This window comes from Aquarana catesbeiana, linkage group LG03 (assembly GCF_042186555.1).
Source record: "Aquarana catesbeiana isolate 2022-GZ linkage group LG03, ASM4218655v1, whole genome shotgun sequence".
NCBI classification, from domain to species: domain Eukaryota; kingdom Metazoa; phylum Chordata; class Amphibia; order Anura; family Ranidae; genus Aquarana; species Aquarana catesbeiana.
Genome location: NC_133326.1, coordinates 99,093,767 through 99,111,893, shown reverse-complemented (window position 1 = coordinate 99,111,893; position 18,127 = coordinate 99,093,767). Strand labels below are relative to the sequence as shown.

General features: G+C 39.0%; 1 protein-coding gene across 2 annotated transcripts in view; it reads left to right on the top strand.

Annotated features, from left to right (window-relative positions):
* The first annotated feature begins 392 nt into the window (after positions 1-392).
* The window catches only part of APBA2 (amyloid beta precursor protein binding family A member 2), a 656,749-nt gene continuing 639,014 nt past the window's right edge, over positions 393-18,127 (top strand). Inside the window, exon 1 of one of the 2 annotated variants that reach the window (XM_073618863.1) lies at positions 393-585. The gene's annotated coding sequence lies outside the window, so the exon portion shown is untranslated. The remainder of the gene's footprint in view (positions 586-18,127) is intronic. The other variant, XM_073618862.1, reaches the window with a different exon arrangement.

The window sequence follows — 18,127 nt, the reverse complement described above, 5'->3', positions numbered from 1 at the left end:
TATATATATATATATAAATGGTGAAGGGGGACAGGTGGAGACACACATCCCATGATATATATATATATATATATATATATATATATATATATATAAATGATGAAGGGGGACAGGTGGGGACACACACATCCCATGATATATATATATATAAATAGTGAGGGGGACAGGTGGGGACACACATCCCATGATATATATATATATAAATGGTGAGGGGGACAGGTGGGGACACACATCCCATGATATATATATAAATAGTGAGGGGGACACACACATCCCCTCCGGTGTCATGCTTACACTATATTCCTTTACTACAAGGTACACAGGAGGAGGAGGAGGAAGAGGAGGAGGGGGCAGCCAGACGTCACCATGGCAACAGCCTCCCCCTCCCGCCTCTCTCTCTCTGGTGCATTCTTCTCCATTCCTCAGTCAGGTTGCCGGGCGGCCGCTGGAGGCGGTGTGTCCATCCATCTTCCCGGGTTGATTAGTAGTCTCAGCGTGTGGCTGGGAAGCCGGAGCACAATAGAAGAAGAGCTGTGTACTGCCTGAGAACACAGGAGGAGGAGGAGGAGGAGGACTGCAGAACAGGTACTGGGGGGCACACCTGTCACCCCCTGAGGAAGGACACTTCCCGGGGTGAAGGGAAAGTAGAGGGGGCAGATCCGGGGGGGATGTGTGCGGAGAGGAGGCACAGGGGACCCTCCGCAGTGAGCCCCTGGGATCTGTGTCTTCTGATCGGTTGCTATAGAGAGAAGGATGTCCCCATAGACTGTGTGTGTGTGTGCCGCTCCCCGGGGTCATCCTCTCATCATACATCGGGCTGTAGGTGCTGTCCCTGGTCCTGAGCACCCTACACATCCTCATCATCCTCATCATCCTCATCACTCTGCATCCTACAATGGAGGCACACCCAGCCCTCCACCCCACTGGGATCATCCCAAACTAAGTTCTCAATCCATGGATACCATGTACATCCTCATCACCCCTCTCCACCACTCCCCGCACACTCCTCTCTCTATATGTATGGAGGGGATCCTACATTCTATATCCTTCTCTATACAATAGTCATCATTGTCTGTATATAGAAAGACAAGAAAACTATCTGAAGACCCCCCTGTGATCAGGACTTCCCTTCTATTTATTATTGGGGGTTACCAGGAGAGATTGTTGTCTTCTACTAATGGGACAACTTGGATTACATTGTCCTGGTCCTCATTACTCTGCATAGAAATGTATGAGAAAGGATAAACAAAACAAGCTTATGTTATATATATATCCTACAATACCTTTAAATTTAAAAAAAATTAAAAATTAAAAAAAAAAAAAAAAAAATATATATATATATATATATATATATATATATATATATATATATATATATATATATATATATATATATATATATATATATATATATATATATATATTTTTTTTTTTAAATATTTAATTTAATTTTAATTTAAAGTCAATTATTATATTTACTATTTTTATAAGATATATTTATTACTATTATATATTTGGGTATTTGATATATAATATAAGTATATATATATATATATATATATTAAAAAAATATATATATATATATATATATATATATATATATATATATATATATATATATATATATATCATTTTGTTTTATTTTTTTTTATTTTTATTTGTAGTATATTATATTTATATTTTATTTATACACTGTATGTATGTATAGATGTGTAACACACACATATATATATATATATATATATATATATATATTGATAATATTTCTATTAAAAATAATTTTTTTCTTTATATATATATATATATATATATATATATATATATATAATGCACACCATTGCATCAAAATAAGTTTTTAACTAAATAAACAAATAAACTTTTTTTTGGGTATTGTTATTAAGCCATAGAACATCAGCCATAGAACAATATGCATTTTCAGTAGTAAAACCAACTCTTGTCATCCTTTATCATAAATAAATGTATGTCGGTGTTGGAAAATCTTACAGTCCATGGCTGAACGGTTGTCCTTGTTCTGAGCTCCAAGTGTTAATTCCGATGAGTGTGTCATTACTAGTAAGTCTTGCTACCTCAGATTCCAGCTTTATTGTTTTCAATTGAGACTTACTAGCAGAATGACAAATGATTCCATTAAACTGTCATCTTTAGGTCAGTAACCACCATACTTCACTCACTTGTTCCGCCGGTCACTGGTTTCCAGCTAATGGCTGAAGGGAAGAGGCATATTTACATGGCAGATACCCTTGTGATTTTCATGCAATGCTCCTTTGTGATTTTTCGCTCTCTCACAGCCTTAGTATACATAGTTTCAGCCTCGTTTTCTGTCATCTTGTTTTTTTTTTCTTTTTGGGGGGGGGTTGAGTCATGGAAGGCGTAGCAGAATATAATAATTGCACATCTCATTCCATTAAGCCTTATTATTCTTTCCTTTGCCTTATTGGTACTTATGGTGTTATGACAGTGTAAAGTCATGCTGCATTCTGTACATTGTACATGTCATTAGTCACACATACAAAAAAAAAAAAAATGTGCCGATTTATTTATCAGTGCTTTAATCCTTTGTAGCACCACGTTTTGTTCATTTTACCTTTGTTGCAACTGATCAATTTGCAAACAAATAATCTGACTTTGTAATGAGAACATGGGAGCATTAATATGTTCTGCTGGACATTGATTTACTTACAAGTTCTGGAAGGCATGCTTTATCTGAGAGTTTCCTGTCTGATAAAGAAATCAATATTTTTCAGATTCAGTTTTGCTGGTCGGGATTTTGAGAACATTTTATTACATCTCTTTATTATTGGTCACAAGTGTCCATTTTTAACCACTTGCTGACCGCCCTATAGTAGTTCTACTGCTACAGGGTGGCAGCTGTGCTCCTGATCACGTATATATGTGATCTGGCACTTCGGCCTGCAGTGGGCGTGTGCATGCTGCCGGTGTGCCACTTCTGCTGTGATTATTCACAGCAGAAGCCGATCTGTGGGTGCCGAGCACTCAACATCCACTGGCACCCGCCGATCTTCTTTAGAATGGATATAATAAAGACTAAGAATGAGGTAGTAAAACAGCACACATAGTAAACACAAACACTGGCTAGGCACACAGTTAAACCTTTAATTGCCCTAGATGTTTAATCCCTTCCCAGCCAGTGTCATTAGTACAGTGACAGTGCATATTTTTAGCACGGATCACTGTATTAGTGTCACTGGTTCCCGCAAAGTTTCAAAAGTGTCAGATTGTTCGCTGCAATATTGTAGTCCCGCTATAAGTCGCTAAAAATTCCAATATATATTCCATAGTTTGTAGACGCTATAACATTTGTCTAATTCGTACCAATCAAAATATGCTTATTGGGATTTTTTACAGAAAACATGTAGCAGAATACATATTGGCCTAAATTTATGAAGAAATTTTATTTTTTTTCAATTTTTTTATTGGATATATTTTCTAGCATAAAGTAAAAAATAGGTTTTTTTTTTGTTTTTTTTTCAGAATTGTCGGTCTTTTTTTGTTTATAGCACAAAAATAAAAAACAGAGAGGTGATCAATTACCACTTTTTCAATTACCAAATTTTATGTGGATCCAGTGGTGCACGACCGTGCAATTTTCAGTTAAAGTAATGCAATGCTGTATCGCAAAAAGTGGCCTGGTAATGAGGGGGGGGGGGTTAAATCTTCCAGAGGTCAAATGGTTATACCGAAAATAAATGGCCACTTTATGGTAAAATGCAGGAAAATGATCTAGGAAGCATGATAATTATAGAATATTTACCCATTTCGATAACAACTGTAATCCCAATATCTACGGCATTCAGTAACATGACTGCGGCATTAATCAGATGGTCTTTGATAAAGGGGAGGATGGTGATTCATGCAACAGTCATTACTGGCTGACTCTGAGTGTCAGTCACCAAGCACTTCCAACTGAGACCACCTGACTAATCCCTCAATCACATGACCGGTTGTCAGAGAGGACACAGGTTCTAATTATTACATAAATAGGTATGTTTTCCATTGCTTTTAGTTTATTTAGAGCATGTGTTTGCTTTCACTTTGTAGTCAAGCCATCCTAAAGAAATGTAAGAAGACTTATCCTTGAAACACTAAGTAATTATGCAATGGAGGCTCAGTGGGTTAAAAGGAGGAAATATTAATATTAAGCAGACCATTAGTCTTACTTGTCTTAATATTCTCCCCCGTCTTATAGTACAATTGGATTAAAAATCAGATGTTTAGATCTCCAAATGCCATTTTTTTTTTCTCGGTCTACTTCCTCTTTCATTCCCCTAGGCGAATGATGTAGGGCTCTACTCCCGATGACTCCTGAGATATCAGTATCACAGATCTCGGGAGTCTTCGGGAGCCCCTTTTTTTATCATGAGATTTCATTTTGAGGGCGCTGGAGAGTGGAGCAGGACGGAGGGTTCCCTTAGTGCACAGGCACGTGCTTTGACATTGCATCATGGGATTGAAGAGTGCATTTCCCAGAAAAGAACAGGTGCCGGCTGCGCTCGGTAATATGGCCGCCATCAGAAGTAGGGCGATTGTAATAATAATAATAACAACAGTTTAACATATAAAAACACATTATTTTTTATAAATAAAGTAGCTATATCGCATTGACAATCTTTTAACATGCTGGAAGTATTTTTTCTTCAGGTATGAGCTTTGCTGAAGTTCCTCTTTAAGGCCCTTTTCACATGGTCCACATCGGGTTTTTCTCAGCAGAGAATCCATTCTCTGATCCTCTGGTGAGCTGAGCTTAGTGGCCGGATGACAGCCCTGCACACAGCCCGCTCTGCTCAGGGATATGCGGTGAGGTCAATGGCTGGTGAGGCACTGGCTGGTATCAGAGCCAGATACACACAGGTTACATACGCCGCGATCGTTAGAGCAATAATTCTAGCACTAGACCTCCTCTGTAACTCTAAACATGTAATCTGTAAAAACATTTAAAGCGTTGCCTGTGACTGAAGTTCGGCGCCATTCCACGAGTGTGCGCAATTTTAAAGCGTGACATGTTAGGTAAGATTTACTTGGCGTAACATCATCTTTCACAATATACAAAAAAATTTAGTTATCTTTAGTGTTTTTTTTTTTATCTTCATGAAAGATTAAAAGAAAAAAAAAATACATTTGAAAAATTGCTGCGCAAATATCATGTAACATAAAAAGTTGCAACCACCACCATTTTATTCCCTATGGTGTCTGCTAAAACAATATATATAATGTTTGGGGGTTCTGAGTAATTTTCTAGCAAAAAAAATATGATTATTACATGTAGGAGAGAAGTGTCAGAATTGATCTGGGTGACAAGGGGTTAATTACCATAAGTAATATACAAATAATTATTATATATTGTTTTTAAGGTAATTTACTATGTTTTCAAAAACAGTACTCAAGCAGATGGCTTAATGGAGAAATTACTGAAATTTGAAGTTATAACTCAAACCAGTAATTTCACAGTAAATAGCTTAATAATACATTTTTATGTTATAACATATAGCATATAAATATATAATTAAGCTTGTACCTTTTCAACAGCAGCAGATTCTCATTCTTCCTCTTAACTGTGTGAGAAAAACATGGGATTGTGGGTAAATCTTATACCAATAAACCCATGTATTTCCTTGTAGTTAAGAGGACTGTAAGGGAGCATTTGTCTTTTAGACACATGCCCCTTCTATGACACTGCAGTGAGAGGCGTGCCTCCACTGCAGCATTTTTATTGGACAGCTGGGGCTGATGGTATTTTACCATTGGTCCAAGACTCCAAGCTATCCATTGATCTCCGTGCCTCTGACAAGAAGTGAGGAGAGGCACTGTGAGCTCAACCTCTCAGTCTGCTGCAGAGTGTGCCAGCTTGTATTTAAACTCTCCGCTCTGTATGTAGCTTCTGACAGGCTGCACAAGGAGCCCCGTATCTTTGGAACCATAGGTCGTAGGAGCCGAGCTACAACCCTCAAAGCTAGTTTTTTTTTCTTTAAATGTTCATGGCAGGTGAGGCTCTGCCTCACTTGCCTCCCCTGACTGCACGTCTCTGGCTCTGCTCTATGGGCAGTCGGATATAAACGATCTGGCTGTCTGCATCCAAATGCCCTCTGATCCGGCCAGACAGGGGAAATGGATCCCCTTCCATTTGTTTTTTTCTGCATCAGAAGTAGCTGGGTATAAAAAGACAATAGTCCGTTTATATCTGACTGCCCATAGAGGAGAATAGAGGTTCTGATCGCGTCTGCCTGAAGAACGGACAGGAGGATACTATTAGGCCTCTTGTGTGAAAGCAAACTTCGAATCTTTAATACAAAATTTTGTGAATATTTACTTCAATTATCCAATCATGTGAAAAACAAATTCCTGTTCATTTTGAATATCTAATCATGTGCAGATGTTTTTCACGATTGAATAATTGAAGTGAATATTTGCAAAATGTTTGGAGTGAAGATTCTCAACCTAGTCATCCCAATTGTGTGATAAAACTTGGTTATTTTGGTTTGTTTGGACTGGAAACTGAGGCTTATTTGTGAAGCTGGTCTTTGTAAGCACCCTGTAGGTCTGATGACCGCTAAATTGATAGGAGGGAGATATAAATTAGGATATTATCAGTATAATATTATTAGATATGTATGAAATCAGTTGCATTTGCCACATTGAACTGTGGGCTGCTTTGAGGTTAGGGGTTGAAACTTGTGATCTATCACCTAGAGAGTACAGTTAGTATTAGTTGGTCTTCAGCTTACCATACACATGCGTCTGGTTGTTTAGATTCAAAGGAATATATCCCCAAAGCACCCTTTATTTAAATAACATGCACTCCCACTAAAGTGTACATGTTGTTGGGACCATGCAGGGGCAGAGCGTCATTGGTTGCTGGGATGCAGACAACCAGGCAGCATAGCCATCATTGGTTGCTAGGACACAGTGGCTGGGCTGCACAGCATTATTGGTTGCTAGGGTGCAGGGGGCCAGGCCCCACAGCATCATACTTTGCTAGGAGGCTACCAGCTGGCCCAGTGTCAATTTTTATGGTGCAGGAGGTGGCTGAGGACAGAGTGTCAGTGCCGCCCCCCACAACCTTATGGCCTTTTGGGCGGCACAGCCCTTCATTTTGTAAATCTTCCTGTACTGTCTCTCAGGGTCTCCTTGCCTGTAAGGCAGCAGTGGAGAGTGATGGGGTAGTGATGGGGTAGCTCTGTTCACCTTCACAGAGAATACAGAATTTAAATCTTTCTGATTACTAGTGATTCTTGTTATCTAGATTGATGTTTTATTTACAATACATAGAGTGGCAATGGCTCCTAATGCCCCGTACACACGATAGGATTTTCCAAAAATGTTCGATGGGAGCTTGTTGTCAGAAATTCCGACCGTGTGTAGGCTCCATCGGACATTTTCCATCGGAATTTCCGTCACACAAAATTTGAGATCTGGATCTCAAATTTTCCGACAACAAAATCCGTTGTCCTAAATTCCGATCGTGAGTACACAATTCCGACGCACAAAATTCCACACATGCTCGGAATCAAGCAGAAGAGCCGCACTGGCTATTGAACTTCATTTTTCTCGTCTCGTCGTACTTGTTGTACGTCACCGCGTTCTTGACGTTCGCAATTTCCGACAAGATTTGTGTGACCGTGTGTATGCAAGACAAGTTTGAGCCAACATCCGTCGGAAAAAAAATAAATAAATTGTTGTCGGAAGATCCTATCGTGTGTACAGAGCATTAGTGTGCACTGATATCTGTGTATTGGGGCCTTCGTTGCTTAGGCTACCTTTACACAAGTGGCATTGTTTCCATAAAATCAGATCCTTGGAGGAGAGATTTCAGTGTAATGTATGGCAAATCCCCAGGGTAGCGTGGCTCATGGCTTCTGAATCAGCAGAGGTCAAAAACAATTTTTCCCAAATTTTCTGGTGGAAGGAAACCTGTACTGAAGAAATGCAGAGGCTGAAACTGTTTACCTTCCCATCTGAAAGTACTTGCTCCTGCCTGTCATGCTGATCCAGAGGCTTCAGAACTTATTTAGTCACAAGCCTAGAAAAAATATACAGATAATCATGACCTCACACTGACATTTCTGATTTGCATGCTTTTTTTTAGGCCAGTGTAACACATAACTAAAGGGCAGCCAAGCAAGTAGCATTTTCAGTTCAATTTCCACAGCTGCTTTATTTTGCAAGGTTCCCTTTAGCGTGTAACCAGTTTTTTGAGAATAAAACCATAAACTACTCAATGCAAGCTATACTCATTGTAAGCATGTTAGAAATCATTTTTGCAGATTCTTGCATTTTTGAAGAGATTTCTGTGTGTTTTCTCATACTAAACGACAGGGTCAGCCTTCATTACCTAATCATCTGATTCAGTGTTAGTGTTAAGCCCCGTACACACGATCGGACTTTCCACCTCCTGCACCACTGATAGGCTGACCCCCTACCCCTTCAACCTCTGCAGGAATGGTGACATTACTCATACATCTATTTCCCAAAGACAACCTTTGGATATGACGCTGAGCATGTGCACTCAACTTCTTTGGTCGACCATGGCGAGGCCTGTTCTGAGTGGAACCTGTCCTGTTAAACCGCTGTATAGTTTTGGCCACCATGCTGCAGTTCAGTTTCAGGGTCTTGGCAATCTTCTTTTAGCCTAGGCCATCTTTATGTAGAGCAAATATTGTTTAGGTAAGATTTAGGTAAGTAAGCCCCTTGGACATTAGAAAGTGGGGTATTTTAGGTTGGGGGTGTAGGCAGGCAGGGTATGCTCACTTGTTCTGCCCTTTAAGTGGAAGAGCCTTAAGTGGACCATACATGTTACAATCTGATTTTCCAATCTCCTTTCCATCTTCCAACCATGTAGTGCATGGGCTTACCTGATTAAACACAAATGAGATGGATTGTTTAGCGAGGCCCTAATATTGGAAAATATATAATTACATTTTATACTGTAGAATCAAAGGGGTTGATTTACTAATGGCACATGGGAAGAGCATTTTCACTCTGCAAGTGCAGTTGCTTCAGAGCTTAGTAAATGAGAAGAATCTTTGCTGACTCCCATCATCCAATCCTGTGCAAGCAAAAACACAGTTTTTTTTAAAATTTGCCTTGCACCTGATTGGGGTTTCTTTGCAAATTGAAGCTTTACCCAGTTTACTAAGGTCTGGAGCAACTGTGCAAAGTGCACTGTCTATTTGCCTTTAGTAAATCAACCCCAAAGTGTAATGTGTATTATCCTATTTAAGAGCATCTTCCCAAAAATAAATCTCCATTTGAATTATGATTCCTAGAAAATGTGACTTGTATTACTTCTGGAAAAAGCAGTGAGACAATCGCACATGCAGGAAATGAGATTTCTGGGGACTTTCTGTACATTAAACAGAGTACACACCAAATTGCAATGTGACATAGTAATTTGTTGACAATTTTAGAAAATTACAGCATTTGCAGATTATAATGGAAAGATTTTTTTTAAATAATTACAGCATTTGCAGATTGTAATGGAAAGATGTTTTTTATATAACATTGAACTACTAAAGAATTGTGCAGCAATTATATACTATTTGTGTACCTCTAACTGGAATTGAACTAAAAAATGAAAAGTTGCTATGTTATAGGGAACATGCACATTGTGTTGTTTCTTTTTTTTTAGTAGTAAAAATGTATTGGACATTTTCCATACAAAGCAAGGTATAGAAACAGTACAGACAGTGAGATTAGTCACAGTCAATTGTAGTGCTAAAGAATACTTTTTTATCAAAATATAACTTCAATAACCTTATAATACAAGTATGTAAGAGTGCCAGTTCTGGCATAGTGACTGTAGAGGACAGTTCCAGTTAGGTTCCCACTAGAGAGAAATGTAGAGTAGTAGAAAAAGGTGTAGGTTGGACGGTACAACGGAAAAGACGGGAGGAGAAAATGAGCGATTGGGGGACCAATGAGAGGGACGACCCTGACATTGAAGTCATAGATGAAGTATCTGTGTTGCTATAAATGATTTCTGGATTGGGCAGTGCTTGTTTTAATAGATCCAAATGTAGAGAAGTATTGATCAAATTTATTATTAAGGTGAGCTCTCAGTTCCTCCATGTGTTGTAAGTGGGAGAGTTCAGTAGCCCATTCCGAGATGAAAGGAGGGTTTATGGGTCTCCAGTGTCCAGGTATTACTGTTCTATCCGCAGTAAGAAAACAGTGAAGAAGGCCTTTCTTGGCCTTTGATATTGATCCTAGGAGTATAGAAAGTAGGGTTATTTCATGGATATGCCCGTTTCGTCTTCATATATTTGAAAGACTTGCATTCAGAAGGATAAGGACCACCAAATGTGCTGCATAACATCCCTGTCTGTCAAAAATTGTGTTGTTTTGTTCAATGTGTATGTGTATGTATATATATGTATGCATATATGACCAGATAGCAAGGATAACTTGCCACAAATTTGTGGCAGTGTTGAATTGTAAGTCTGTTAACTTGCTGCACATTTTCACTGGCAAGTTGTACACTTGCAGAGCATTTGAAGCACAAGTTCTAGTTGACACTTTTCCAATTTGTAGCAAATTTGCGTGGCAAGTCTTGCAAGAGCAAAGTTGCAATGGTGAGTCTACAGCTAGAGCTCTGCAAGTCACAGTGACCCCTGTGGTGGGATGACTATTGCACAACATAACTGAACCAGAATTTGCAGCAGACTTTCAGAATGTTTGCATAGAAAATTGATTTTGAGTTTTGCAATGCGGACTTGCTGCAATTGTGCAACAAACTTGTGAAGCCTGGCAAGTCTAGCAATAGCTTAGCAAGTCATTTTCAAACTTGCAGCTCAATTTCTTGCTATCTGGGTGGGCTTGTTTTCACGCACTCTCTACCGCCCCCATGAAAAGCAAGCCATGATGGATTGAATTTCAGAGGACTGTAGAGCAGCGACTGCTAGGCTAGATATTTCAATTTTTCTTTTTTTTCTTTTTTTTTCAGTCAAAAGACGATTTTCTAATAAAATACCATTCACTTGAGTGGGTTGCATTTGGCAGTGGTACTGCCTGCCAATTGTGACCTGTTGTATAAATTTTGCCATGCAGCAACCGCAGCACTGTGTACTTACGTGACTGCTTGTTAAATTTACTTGAGGCTTGGTGGTCTGGCGCAGTCAACTGTATTTTTACTGACCCCTCGCCAGCTGCCTGCATAAACAAGACCTCTGGGGCTTATTTAGTAAAGGCAAATAAACTGTGCACGTTGATCTCTGCGAGAGCAGTTGCTCCAGAGTTTAGTAAATGAACAGAAGTTCTGCTGACGTCCATCATCCAATCATGTGCAAGCAAAAATGACGTTTTTTTTATTTTCCTTGCACGTGATTGGGTATTCTTTGCAAAGTGAAGCTTTACTTCATTTACTAAGTTCTGGAGCAAGTGCACTTGCAGAATGCAAAGTGCACAGTCTAATTTCCATTAGTAAATCAACCCCTATGTGTGCGTGGATCAGTACAAGCATAAATGTTAATCAATGTGCAAAGTACACATAGGGGTTGATTTAATAAAGGCAAATAGACTGTGCACTTAGCAAAGTGCAGCTGCCCACTGCAAGTGCAGTTGCTCCAGAGCTTAGTAAATGAGGTAAGGCATCATGCAATGAGTACCCAATCAGGTGCAAGGAAAATAAAAAAAAAAAAAAAATTTTTGCTTGCACATGATTGGATGATGGAAGTCAGCAGAGCTTCTGCTTATTTACTAAGTTCTGGAGCAACTGCACTCAACGTGTAAACATGTATTTTCCTTTAGTAAATAAACCCCAAAGTGTACACATAGTAAAGTTATAAACTTTAAACCAAAGACATATTCCATGTATGCCTGTACACAATTGGTCAATAAAGCTGATTCTGATCTTATGACTTGGAAATGTATTTTATGTCTTAGCACCACCCTAAAAAACATACCATTTGTCTGGAATTCCTTTTCAAAAATAGCAATACACCTCCTTGTATGTGAGTGTGCCTAGGCACCCCTGTGTCTACAGCCCCATAGATGTATATCTGTAGTGTGAGATCTTAAGCAGCATTTTTTAACTGGGGTGGCATTTGGGTTTGTCAGGGGTGCCAGTGTTAAGGGGTATGGCCTTATGGAGGACCACATAATGCATACATTTGGCATCACAGAAGTGGGCTGTCTTCATGGTGCAGAATGTATTTGTGTTGGGAGCATGCTTAATCATGTGCTCCCAGCATGGAGCCCAAGCTATCATCAACAGGTCCTGGTCTTATAGTAACGGTTCGGAGCTGGTAAGACTCACTCCTGATCAAGTGATCACTGTGATAGCCAATCACAGTAATCACTAGTTCCAGAACCCACCCCTGTACTGTTTCTCCTCTGTGAGGAGATAAAGACGCAGATGTATCTTTTTATACTTCTTTTATCAACTAACCTTTTTTCATTTAGCCCTGGCTCACACCGATGCAATTTCAGATATGACTTGGATCACATTGAATCTTATGACAGGGGAAATAACATTGATTCCTATGAAGCCTGTTCACATCAACGCAGCGCAAGTGTGATCCGACTTTGGGAAAGGGTCCTGTGCTACCTTGGTGTGATTCAGTGTGATTTTGGGCCCATAGAATATGGAAACCTCATCCAAAACACAACCAAGGTCACATTACATAATCACACTGTAAATTGCATCAAAGTCGCATGGCAGTAGTGTGAATCTATCCTTACACTAAATTCTCTGTTGTCAAGTGGCAGAAAATATACAATGTACGTTTGCTCCTTGCTAGAGAAGATGTCAGTGTAAACAGTCTGTTAAAAAAAAAAATATTGCATAGTTCATACTGGCCCTCTAAATTGGAGAAGAACAAAAAGTGGCATCCGTGTGCATTCAGCTTTGCCCTCCGGGAATCCATGTTAGCTCTAGGGGCATACCTCATATGTCATGTTTATGTCGGAAAAATTATGGGTTTGTTTTTTAATTAGGCGGACTCAGGGGTAATCAGATGTATATGGGCGCATGTCCATTTACATCTGCCTGACCATGGACTAACATGGAGTTTCCATTCAGATCCACCTGAAAAACTAGGAGGCAGATCTGATCAGACTGCCCATGTGAAAGGGGCCTTAGATCAGAGCTTGATCTAGGTTGGTGTCATTGATAGCGTTAGGGTCAGTGTGTTTTAGGTAGAAAAAAAGGTTTTATATTTTGTTTCAGTGTCAGTGCAAGTGTTAAAATCAGTGTGCTTAGGAAAGGATACAAAAAAGTATTTCGGCCCAGTTTTTCCTTACTAATACAAATTAGGAGATATCCTTTAACAATTGCCACCAAATGAAGGCCCAGCTTGTCCTGACGAAAACAAAAGGTGCCTTGAGATTTTGCATGCTTTTAAAGGGTGCCATGGCTGTAAAAAGTTGATAAACGCTGATTTAAGGCTCTGCTGCCTGTTATTGCTAGCCTCATCAAATTTGGGGAGAGACTTGGGGGTTGATTTACTAAAGGCAAATAGGCTGTGCACTTTGCAAGAGCAGTTGCCCCAGAGCAGTAATTGATGGGAAACAGCTAAATTCCATCATCCAATCATGTGCAAGCAAAAGAGTTTTTTTTCCCCTTGTATATGATTGGGTATTGTTTGCAAAGTGAAGCTTTACCTCATTTACTAAGCTCTGGAGCAACTGCACTTGCATTTTAATTAAAATGAATACTGTTCAAACACTTTCCTACTATGTAACTATGTCTTACTATGTAACTATGTTCCTACTATGTAACTATGTCACACACATAGGTTGGACTTGATGGACTTGTGTCTTTTTTCAACCTCACCTACTATGCATGTAACTTATTTTTGGCTGCTAAAAAACCCTGTGAGGCAATTCCCATTTTGCTGAGTGCAAATGCTCTTTACAACGTGCACCGTCTGTTTGCCTTTAGTAAATCAAACCCTTGGTGAAATAACTGCTGTGCTCCTCAGTATTCTCCTGCTGGAGGCTCTGATACGAGGAAGAAAAGACCTGCCTCTGCCAAGATGGCCGTCTTCACACAGAGATGTAGTACAGAGCAAGGCTTTCTAAGTAAGTACCGGGAGAGATCAGCTGCAGAGACAATACTGGTGACTAGTTCTTTGCCAACTTCGTGCTTTTTTTTGGACAAAGCTTACAGATTTCAGTTCCTTTTTAAGGGGTTTACAGACACCAGAAAATCTTTGCCCACTAATACATACAATTAACAGTCTAATTGAAGCACAATCATAAGTTTGCAAACCTTCCCTTACTAAAGTGAATATACCCCCCTCAATCTTTTTCAGGGGGTGAGTTAGTCAGGTGGGTTTTATTTTTCTCAGCAAATCGCAATAATTTTTCCCCAAGGACCCGCTCACACCATTGCATTTTATTTGATCCTACCACACAGGATCACAGCACATGGAAATTAGTTACCACTATATTCTGTTCACATCAGTATATTGCTCAAACACAGTGCAATGCATTTTTCGTTAGAAGGATCATTCAGTAGCAGCATCCTGACATGTTTATCTCAGTGTTCTTTTTGGAAAATGTTAGTGCCATGTGAACAGTAGTTGTGTAGTGGATGACTGCTTTATTATAATAATTCTTGGAACCTCCTCAGCCTGACATTAGCTGTAAAAGTGATTGGATAGCTTTATAGCCACCCAGATCATTTCTACAAAATAGCCTGGAGACTGCTGTTGAAAGTAAAAAAAAAAAAAAAGTTTCACAGCTGCTATGGCAGCTTGCTTACATCCCATTACTAGTGGCAGTAAAACAGCTTATAACTTTGAAAAGTAAGAGAACTGGCTTGAAAAGATATACTGTAATCTTTTTTTCAAGCTTACTTACTAAGTTTTGTATTATTAGTCCTTACTTCCATGACTCCATCATTTCTTTGCTATCGGTTGTGCCTTTTCCTATGATTAGGAATGGATTTACCATTAGGCAAAATATTGTGCACCTACAGGGTCCAGTAATTGACATTCAGCCCTGCCATCCTGTAAGAAGGGATCATGTAATCTTTAAACAGAGAAATTAACTTTGGATAGTATGGGGTTGCTTTACTAAAGGAAAATAGGCTGTTAATTTTGCAATGGGAATTTTCCCCAGAGCTTAGTGAGTGTGGTGAAATTTGACTTTGCAAAGTATATCCACTCATGTGCAAGTAAAATAAAACGACAGCATTTTTGCCTGCACTTGATTGGATGATGGAAGTCAGCAGACCTTCTTCTCATTCACCAATCTCTGTAGAAAGAAATCCCTTGCAATGTGAATAGCCTATTTCCTTTGGTTCCAACTGTCTCCTGGAAATGCTTCCAGCACAAAATATCTACTGTTATATAGCATGTAAATCACTGAACACTTCACTTTTTGCATGAGCTGGTGTTGGTGTTGTGGATGTTAGACTTAGAGGATAGAAATCATGAGTGCATCTCAAATTTCAGACAGCATGGCGGTATGAAAATTTTCTGTAGAAAGTTATCATTTTCCTCACTATTTTGTTTTTAATAATTTGTTAGAGTCCATTGATTAGAAGCTGTCTAACCCCCTTACCACTAGCCAACACATATGTGCAACGGCAGAAGGGTGGGCCTTAATGCCTACATGCCGCATATATGCTTCACTAGGCGGCCAATATTTGTGCTGTCAGAGACAACTCCCAGTCCTGAGTAAAGATTGGTAGCCGGTGGGACTGGCTTCCAATCGTGATCACTGTGGCAGTGGTCACATGATCACTAATCCTTCCTGCCCCCCCAGGCTTTCCAAACTACTTAAAGGGATGCCTGGGTGGGTGGAAAGGGGTTAAAGAGACCCTATACCAAGAGAAGCGCAGGGGCTGCCATTGCTGATCATGTTTTAGGAATCCAGTTGCCTGGCTGTCTTTGATTTCTATACTTTCTGAGTCAGTGACATGGAACAGGACTGCCAGAGAGAGGGCAACATTTCTGACCTGCGCATTAATTACATGTCTGTGTCTCAAAGTATTGAAAACCATGGCAGACTAGCAACTATTATCTTCAGAAGGATAGGTGACCAAGGCCAGTGTTGTTTTAGTGCAGATTTCTCTCAAATGCTTGCAAACATAATAGATTAAGCCACCTGGGCTAAATATTTGCCAGGAAAGGTTGGTTTAGTGCCCTGGTCTTCAAATTGCAGCCCGGGGGCCTGATGCAATTCTTTCCTTACCTTTTTTGGCCCTTGGGGCACTTTTTAATTCCACTGGTACAAGACACTATTCCTCCCACTGACACCAATAATGGGGCATAATTCCTGCTACTGACATTAACAATGGCGCACTATTTCTTCCATTGACGCTAACAATGGGGCTCTATTCCTCAAACTGACTCCAATGATAGGGCACTATTTCTTCAATTTATGCCAACGACGGGGCACTATTCCTCCCCCTGATACCAAAGATGCATTGTTTACACCCAATGACGCCAGGACAATTTCTACTCCCATTGGCCACAGTCTGGCCCCCCTCAAGTCTGAAGCACAGTAAACTGGTCCTTCATTTAGAAAGTTTGGAGAACCCTCGGTTAGTGCACCAGTAATTCTTAGTTGCATGGGAAGCTCAAAACGTTCTTCCCAATTGTTGTCCAACTGGATAATGTTCAACAAGGGGTGAAAAATCTGAACAAACCATGACCACATGACTTTGATTCTTGTGTGCAGAAATTTTGCTCCCAAAACAACCTGGAAGTTTTCTTTCAGATTTGGACATGCCTTAAAAAGGGACACCTAAGTCTGAGTTCAAATTTAGTCAGACAAACTAATATTTGTATGTATGGCCAATCTAATTTTTACAATAACAGGAGTGAATGATGGCTGAGCTGTTCAAAGTTTTGACTTTATGAACATAAATAGATTTAGTCAATTGCATTACCAATGAAATATACAATCTTTTCATTAGATTTAAACTGTAGAGTACATTCACATTGCTTCAAGTATATATACAAATAAAGCTTATTGGTGATTGGCAGCCTCTGATGTGTCGGTTCTGACTCACTGAATGATTCAGATATGTAACGTAATTAGCAGGAAATCAGATGAAGAAAGTCGGAATGTAAAGATGATGTCTACCCCTGATGTTCCCACCTAGGTGTAAATCAAAATAGCTACAGAGTATTATTTATTATTTCATATAAATTACACCTACCTCTGCACTAGAGATGTAAAATTTCCAGAATTTTGAAATCTCAGAAAAAAACCCGTTTTTTCTGTTTTTTTGGGGAGAAAAACAGAAATTTTCGGAAAAATTCAAAAAAATGCTACATTAGCACTTTTTTGTCTTTTTAAGATTGAAAGTCATTCTGTTACTTTAGGAACATAAAATATGACTATGGACAATTTGACTTGGCATAAAATTATCACAACTAGCATATTAAAAATATAGTGTAGCCAAACAATTATCACAAACAGAATTTACTTTTTTATAATATTTATTTGTAACAAAGGGAGAAACAATCTCCTGAACTGCTTACTAGTTTATGTGGAACAGCCAAAAAGCCTCCACAAAACAATTTTCAAAACCAAAAGTAACAATTTTTCATATTTCCTCTCCACAGTATTAAATAAAAATAAAAACCCATTTTCATAAAAAGAATTGAAGATGCGGGAAGCGTTAAGTAGAGAGTGGGACTAAGTTTCAATGGACATTTAATCTGCCTAATTTTCTGAGCTGAAATTGTCAGTATCCGTCTCTGCTTCTGCAGCTACTCTTTTTTGTCCGTCATCACAATTAGGAACTTCTAAAAACGTAAAGTTTGACCGGACCGGTTCTTGTTACAATAGCACCTCCTAAAGGAAGAAATGCATACTGTTCTTGCTTTGGAGGGTTCAGTTTGTTACCTAGGACTTGCTTGTCCTCACTCAGTGCAGAGAAATTCAAATAATCTGATACAATACATTTTTTTTAGAAATGATTTGGAAAATATTTGAACACCCTGTCTTAAAATATTTTATTCATCATGTTAAAATAAAATGATTTTTTATTTTTCTTTTTTAAATTTTTCCAATTTTTTGGAAAAAAACAAAAAAGCCTTCAGGAAAAAAAACGGGGAAAAAAACGTTTTTTTTTCCGAATTTTTCTGTTTTTTTTTCCGGGCCTTCATATCTCTACTCAGCAGGTGTACAC